The sequence below is a fragment of the Bos indicus x Bos taurus genome, chromosome 4 (genome assembly GCF_003369695.1).
Source record: "Bos indicus x Bos taurus breed Angus x Brahman F1 hybrid chromosome 4, Bos_hybrid_MaternalHap_v2.0, whole genome shotgun sequence".
In the NCBI taxonomy this organism is placed as follows: Eukaryota; Metazoa; Chordata; class Mammalia; order Artiodactyla; family Bovidae; genus Bos; species Bos indicus x Bos taurus.
Window position 1 is genome coordinate 1,856,782 of NC_040079.1, and position 8,402 is coordinate 1,865,183.

Sequence of the window (8,402 nt, forward strand, 5' to 3'; positions counted from 1 at the left end):
GGCTGATCTCCTTCAGAATGGACTGGTTGGATCTCCTTGCAGTCCAAGGGACTCTCAAGTCACAAATCCACTTGTGAAATGTGTTGGATTCGGAATAAGTGAGCATCTAGTTCACGAAGATATGCTTGGATAAAATGCTGCAGCAGTGGGAGAGAAAAGGCTCCTTCAGTCCCAGCAAACTGAAAACCATCTTACATCCAGGCCATTGACTAAACTCTTCCCAAATCTCTCACATGTATGTCCTTATTCCTAAGTTCTTTATAAAAAGGAAATTCTTCACTTTTTGATTCAGATTACAAATCCTCTTTGCTGTTCATTTCCGTTTTGAGTATGTGTTTCAGAAGCGCAGTTGCACGAAACTCACATTGACGCTCTGCATGTTTTCTAGGATCCTGTGTAGTGAGAAGTGGTGTTCACGCGCCACACAGGTGCCCGTGTTGCCTGGGCAGTGAGTGTATGTGGACCTGAGTTCAGGGTGCTGAGGGGTTGTTGCACCAGGTCCGTGATCCTGGCCTCCCACCCCGTCTTGTTCAGAGGTGTTTGCGACAGGTACTTAGTAAGTTAAGTGAGTGGGTTCCAGCATCTGGGTGGGAGCACTGGCTGTCAGGAAAATCAGCAGCATGGACTGAAATCCCTGTCTTTGATTCACTTTTCCTGGCACGCGTTGGCGTGATGCTGGTGTTTCCGCCCGTGTCTTCACTTCTCTGTCCAGAGAGGGAAGTGATGGGGCTCGTCACATGACTCTGCAGACTCCCACTGATGGAGGTTTGCCTCCCTGCCCCTCAGCTGCGGGTTCAGACGTGTGGCAGCTGCAGTGGCGCGGTGAGCACCTGCACTTGGAGACCCGTGTGTCTTGGCCCCTACCCTGAGGTATCCTTGCTTGGGGGGATTGTGCAGGAGGCCTCTGTTCCCCAGAGGAGCTGAGCCGCTCAGCTGGACTCAGCCTGCATCAGCTGACCCCTCACTGACCTTCAGACGTGCGAGACAGCTGCCTGCCTGTGCTGTGCTCCCGAAGCTCGTGGGTACTCCTTATGCAGCGTCGTGGCGCCTGTAGGTAACTGACGGTCGCCAGTGGTGGAGGAGGGCTGGAGTCTCTGTCTGAATCCAGGGATACCAAGCGTTATATGTAACAATGATGTGTGCTTTCTGTGTTCTTTTGACAGCGTTTGTAATAAACATAATGTGAGAGCCATGGACACGAAACTGTTCGTGTGGTTGCCTTCAGACGAGGGACTAGCACGATGAGTCAGTAACAGAGCTGGGCCAGGAGCGCCAGCCTCTCAGCTTTTCGTCTGATGCTCATTCTCTTGCATCCAGACTTTCCTCAATGATGAAGAAGGCTGTAAGAACCCCCGTTTGCCTGCTGAGTATGCTAAGAGAAGAGTTACCGCTGTGGTTTGTTTGCAGGCCCAGGGGCTTGCCGGACTTTGGAGCAGTCCGTGCTTGGCTTGCGCAGCACGGGCCTGTTGCTGATTCACCAGGCCCGGGTTTTAACTGGGAGCGGCGGGGCTGCTGGTAACTCCTGTGCTCCTAGACACAAGATGTCACTATTGTGCTTACCGAGCGGATCACATTCTTGTTGTGATTTTAATGCTTTTAGATGGTCTGCCTTTTTAGCCCAGAGTGAACTAATCAGACAGCCTGCACGGGGGCATAAATCATAGCATATTGCTGGGGAACCTCAGGTGAAATAAATCAAGGAATATTTTCTTCAATCAGCTCTTCAATCATTCTTTTTAGTCACATAGAAAATACGGTCCATGCTGTATTTACAGTTTGATGGTAAGGAGATGTTTAACATCAGTGTAGGAGATTAAAAATGACAAGTTATATGGTGAAGAGTGTGAAAAGGTGTTTACACTGACATGTAATATCTAGGTTGATCTACAACCCAATAATAGATACCATAAATCTAAGCGCAGGCCCCCGAGACCTTGTGCTGGGTGAGTTACCGTGGCGGGTCAGTGCATCCGAGCGGCCTGGGTCCCGCGTGTGGGAGGCTGCGGCTGCTGAGCAGACGTCCGGCAGGAGCTGCAGGCCGCTCGGTTCTCCTGGTCTGGGGCAGGCTGCCAGCGTGCTCACACGTCTCCCCTCCCTCCAGACTCAGGGTTCCTGAGCTTTGTGTTGACATGTGTGTGTCTGATGCCCATTCGCCTGTTTGGTTTTTACTTAAAAACAATAAAAATCTAACCCAAGAGAACACTGTTTGTATTCCACCTCTGGCCCCAAACATATTCCAGTTCTTGCAAGAGATGACAGATGTTGTTGGATTTTATTTTAAAAAAATAACACTTTTATATATTTTGTAAAATGTAAACATTTGACAGACTGTTAAAATTATATGTAAAGGAAGAACTGAGTTCACTTTGAGTGAAAACCTGAAGTTACCTCTTACAAACTTTATGCTTTGCCTTGGAGAGGCTGTCCTTTCCCTGTTTCTCTTCCAAACAAAAAACCTATGGAAAAGAATCAACATTTATTTGTACACATGCATGCACGCACACACACACACACACACACACACACTGACAGACTCATGTTCTCTGGTCTTCTGCTGTGTTACAGGTTGATGTTTTTCAAACTGGGGTGGGTAATGGGCTTGCACAGTCTGTTTACACTCATCTGTGCTCAGTTGAACTTAATACCCATAACAAGCGTTCATGAGATAATGACCAGGTTAGAAATGGAATCCCTGGCTATCAATAGTGGTCTGGTAATATTGTCTATATTTAGTAAGTATTTATTGAATACCTATCATAGTTACAGCAAAATGATAGCTGTTGTGTAGAATATGAAAGAAGTACAAGCCATGACTACTGCTCCAAGATTTTAATCTATTTGGAAAGGCAATAGAGAAATATAGTGCTAATTAAATCATATTATAATCAACCAAACTGACAATGCCATGTACAAAATAAAGATATTTGGCCATAGTAAATTAAAGGCTTTTAAAAAAGAAAGGAGTTTGACTAATAGCATGCTGTAATTTAAAACAAAAAAACCCTCAATTTCAAAATAATATATAATGTAAGGATTTCTGGGGCAGGGTAATTAAATATTTTCATAGCATATTATTTTTATCCATTCCACACTCTCCTTCAACTCCCAACTCCCCCCACTGCCTCCCCCCCATTTTTTAAAGGTGACTGTCATCCCAGGGGCTGATTTTTGCATGCGTCTCTCTGGGCCACTTTCACCATCGGGAAGAGCGGGGTCGGCCACCACCACCCCAGAGGGAGCCCTGTCCATGCTCCAGGCTTTCTGTGTGGCTTGGCTGTTGTGTGAAGCCTGTGGTTTCAGGGTGGCCGCTCCCACACCCTCAGTGAACAGGGGTGTTTCCAGAGCTGTCTCGTGATTGGCTCAATCCTCTTCATCATCTCAGGTCTCAGGACTTCTCTTAGGTCTGGGAGCGTCAGGCTGGTCCTCACTGTCTTGTCCTGTTACATCTGTGTTGCATCAGCATTGCTCATCTACATTTCTAAGCCATTTGTGATCATTTCGAATTCCTTACATATTATTTAACAGTAAAACATTAGAGGAGATCTGCTAAAAATAGGAAAAACATGAATGTTCGATAGTTTCATTCTTATTTCATGCTATTCTGAAAATCCTCAGTTCAGTTCAGTTGCTCAGTCGTGTCCGACTATTTGCGACCCCATGAATCGCAGCACGCCAGGCCTCCCGGTCCATCACCAACTCCCAGAGTTCACTCAAACTCATGTCCACCGAGTCGGTGATGCCATCCAGCCATCTCATCCTCTGTCGTCCCCTTCTCCTTCTGCCCCCAATCCCTCCCAGCATCAGGGTCTTTTCCAGTGAGTCAACTCTTCTCATGAGGTGGCCAAAGTATTGGAGTTTCAGCTTCAGCATCAGTCCTTCCAATGAACAACCAGGACTGATCTCCTTTAGGATGGACTGGTTGGATCTCCTTGCAGTCCAAGGGAATCTCAAGAGTCTTCTCCAACACCACAGTTCAAAAGCATCAATTCTTCGGCGCTCAGCTTTCTTCATAGTCCAACTCTCACATCCATACATGACCACTGGAAAAACCATAGCCTTGACTAGACGGACCTTTGTTGGCAAAGTAATGTCTCTGCTTTTCAATATGCTATCTAGGTTGGACATAACTTTCCTTCCAAGGAGTAAGCATCTTTTAATTTCATGGCTGCAGTCACCATTTGCAGTGATTTTGGAGCCCCCCAAAAATAAAGTCAGCCACTGTTTCCACTGTTACCCATCTATTTCCCATGAAGTGATGGGACCAGATGCCATGATCTTCATTTTCTGAATGTTGCGCTTTAAGTCAACTTTTTCACTCTCCTCTTTCACTTTCATCAAGAGGCTTTTTAGTTCCTCTTCACTTTCTGCCATAAGGGTGGTGTCATCTGCATATCTGAGGTTATTGAGATTTCTCCTGGCAATCTTGATTCCAGCTTGTGCTTCTTCCATCCCAGCATTCCTCATGATGTACTCTGCATAGAAGTTAAATAAGCAGGGTGACAATATACAGCCTTGACGCACTCCTTTTCCTATTTGGAACCAGTCTGTTGTTCCATGTCCAGTTCTAACTGTTGCTTCCTGACGTGCATACAGCTGAAAATCCTAGGAATCGCAAATGACCTGATAAGAGTACTTGATAAAGGTCAGTTTTCATTCCAATCCCAAAGAAAGGCAATGCCAAAGAATGCTCAAACTACCACACAATTGCACTCATCTCACACGCTAGTAAAGTAATGCTCAAAATTCTGCAAGCCAGGCTTCAGCAATATGTGAACCGTGAACTTCCTGATGTTCAAGCTGGTTTTAGAAAAGGCAGAGGAACCAGAGATCAAATTGCCAACATCCCCTGGATCATGGAAAAAGCAAGAGAGTTCCAGAAAAACACCTATTTCTGCTTTATTGACTATGCCAAAGCCTTTGACTGTGTGGATCACAATAAACTGCGAAAAATTCTTCAAGAGATGGGAATACCAGACCACCTGATCTGCCTTTTGAGAAATTTGTATGCAGGTCAGGAAGCAACAGTTAGAACTGGACATGGAACAACAGACTGGTTCCAAATAGGAAAAGGAGTTCGTCAAGGCTGTATATTGTCACCCTGTTTATTTAACTTCTATGCAGAGTACATCATGAGAAACGCTGGACTGGAAGAAACACAAGCTAGAATCAAAATTGCCGGGAGAAATCCCAATAACCTCAGTTATGCAGATGACACCACCCTTATGGCAGAAAGTGAAGAGGAACTAAAAAGCCTCTTCATGAAAGTGAAAGAGGAGAGTGAAAAAGTTGGCTTAAAACTCAGCATTCAGAAAACGAAGATCATGGAATCCGGTCCCATCACTTCATGGGAAATAGATGGGTAACAGTGGAAACAGTGTCAGACTTTATTTTAGGGGGCTCCAAAATCACTGCAGATGGTGACTGCAGCCATGAAATTAAAAGACGCTTACTCCTTGGAAGGGAAGTTATGACCAACCTAGATAGCATATTCAAAAGCAGAGACATTACTTTGTCAGCAAAGGTTCGTCTAGTCAAGGCTGTGGTTTTTCCTGTGGTCACGTATGGATGTGCGAGTTGGACTGTGAAGAAGGCTGAGCGCTGAAGAATTGATGCTTTTGAACTGTGGTGTTGGAGAAGACTCTTGAGAGTCCCTTGGACTGCAAGGAGATCCAACCAGTCCATTCTGAAGGAGATCGGCCCTGGGATTTCTTTGGAAGGAATGATGCTAAAGCTGAAACTCCAGTACTTTGGCCACCTCATGCGAGGAGTTGACTCACTGGAAAAGACTCTGATGCTGGGAGGGATTGGGGGCAGGAGGAGAAGGGGACGACAGAGGATGAGATGGCTGGATGACATCACTGACTCGATGGACGTGAGTCTGAGTGAACTCTGGAAGTTGGTGATGGACAGGGAGGCCTGGCGTGCTGAGATTCATGGGGTTGCAAAGAGTCGGACATGACTGAGCGATTGATCTGAAGAATAAAATTTAAAAAGAGAGTGCAAAAATAAGTCAGTATGTTAGAACTGAAAACTCTAAAAGGAATAATTTAAAAACCATTGGATTTCATATGTAAAGTTGCTGGATACATAATAAAAACACAAGTGTCAAGGTTATTACTATGTACAGGGATAGAGTGTGGATAATACAACGAAAAGCGACCCCTGCTCATGGTAGCAGACTTGTGGATAATGTATAGCAGCACCGCTGGACAGGCCTGTCGTTTCCTGACCTACTTGGGGCGCTTGTGGAGGCCTGGTCCTTTGCTGTGCACACAGCCATCCTGCTTGTCACATCTCGCTGCCTTGCTCAGCTCATTGCACCATCTTAGACCCAAGATGTGACATTGGTTCAGGAGTGAAATTGCCAATCTGAATTAGCTGTTGACTAGCCAATAACATTGAAGGTCAGGAAGGGCGGCGGTGAGGAGATGCCCATCGTCCAAGGTAAGGAGAAATGGCTGCGCTTTGCTGGAGCAGCTGTGAAGAGATTCCCCACGCCCAAGGTAAGAGAAACCCAAGTAAGACAGTAGGTGTTGCAAGAGGGCATCAGAGGGCAAACACACTGAAACCATACTCAACAGAAAACTAGTCAATCTAATCACACTAGGACCACAGCCTTGTCTAACTCAATGAAACTAAGCCATGCCCGTGGGGCAACCCAAGATGGGCGGGTCATGGTGGAGAGATCTGACAGAACGTGCTCCACTGGAGAAGGGAATGGCAAACCACTTCAGTATTCTTGCCTTGAGAACTCCAGGAACAGTATGAAAAGGCAAAATGATAGGATACTGAAAGAGAAACTCCCCAGGTCAGTAGGTGCCCGATATGTTACTGGAGATCAGTGGAGAAATAACTCCAGAAAGAATGAAAGGATGGAGCCAAAGCAAAAACAATACCCAGCTGTGGATGTGACTGGTGATAGAAGCAAGGTCCGATGCTGTAAAGAGCAATATTGCATAGGAACCTGGAATGTCAGGTCCGTGAATCAAGGCAAATTGGAAGTGGTCAAACGAGATGGCAAGAGTGAATGTCGACATTCTAGGAATCAGCAAACTGAAATGGACTGGAATGGGTGAATTTAACTCAGATGACCATTATATCTACTACTGCGGGCAGGAATCCCTCAGAAGAAATGGAGTGGCCATCATGGTCAACAAAAGAGTCCGAAATGCAGTACTTGGATGCAATCTCAAAAACGACAGAATGATCTCTGTTCGTTTCCAAGGTAAACCATTGAATATCACAGTAATCCAACTCTATGCCCCAACCAGTAACACTGAAGAAGCTGAAGTTGAATGGTTCTATGAAGACCTACAAGACCTTTTAGAGCTAACACCCAAAAAAGATGTCCTTTTCATTATAGGGGACTGGAATGTAAAAGTAGGAAGTCAAGAAACACCTGGAGTAACAGGCAAATTTGGCATTGGAATACAGAATGAAGCAGGGCAAAGACTAATAGAATTTTGCCAAGAAAATGCACTGGTCATAACAAACACTCTCTTCCAACAACACAAGAGAAGAATCTATACATGGACATCACCAGATGGTCAACACCGAAATCAGATTGATTATATTCTTTGCAGCCAAAGATGGAGAAACTCTATACAGTCAGCAAAAACAAGACCAGGAGCTGACTGTGGCTCAGACCATGAACTCCTTATTGCCAAATTCAGACTTAAAGTGAAGAAAGTAGGGAAAACCACTAGACCATTCAGGTATGACCTAAATCAAATCCCTTATGATTATACAGTGGAAGTGAGAAATAGATATAAGGGCCTAGATCTGATAGAGTGCCTGATGAACTATGGAATGAGGTTCTTGACATTGTACAGGAGACAGGGATCAAGACCATTCCCATAAAAAAGAAATGCAAAAAAGCAAAATGGCTGTCTGGGGAGGCCTTACAAACAGCTGTGAAAAGAAGAGAAGCGAAAAGCAAAGGAGAAAAGGAAAGATATAAGCATCTGAATAAAGAGTTCCAAAGAATAGCAAGAAGAGATAAGAAAGCCTTCTTCAGCGATCAATGCAAAGAAATAGAGGAAAACAACAGAATGGGAAAGACTAGGGATCTCTTCAAGAAAATCAGAGATACCAAAGGAACATTTCATGCAAAGATGGGCTCGATAAAGGACAGAAATGGTATGGACCTAACAGAAGCAGAAGATATTAAGAAGAGATGGCAAGAATACACAGAAGAACTGTACAAAAAAGATCTTCATTACCCAGATAATCACGATGGTGTGATCACTGACCTAGAGCCAGACATCCTGGAATGTGAAGTCAAGTGGGCCTTAGAAAGCATCACTACGAACAAAGCTAATGGAGGTGATGGAATTCCAGTTGAGCTATTCCAAATCCTGAAAGATGATGCTGTGAAAGTGCTGCACTCAATATGCCAGCAA

General features: G+C 44.9%; 1 long non-coding RNA gene across 1 annotated transcript in view; it reads left to right on the forward strand.

The window, feature by feature from the left end:
• The window catches only part of LOC113890954, a 47,447-nt gene extending 45,193 nt beyond the window's left edge, over positions 1–2,254 (forward strand). Inside the window, exon 3 of the long non-coding RNA XR_003510627.1 lies at positions 1,164–2,254. This is a non-coding gene — a long non-coding RNA (uncharacterized LOC113890954). The remainder of the gene's footprint in view (positions 1–1,163) is intronic.
• Positions 2,255–8,402: the final 6,148 nt, after the last annotated feature.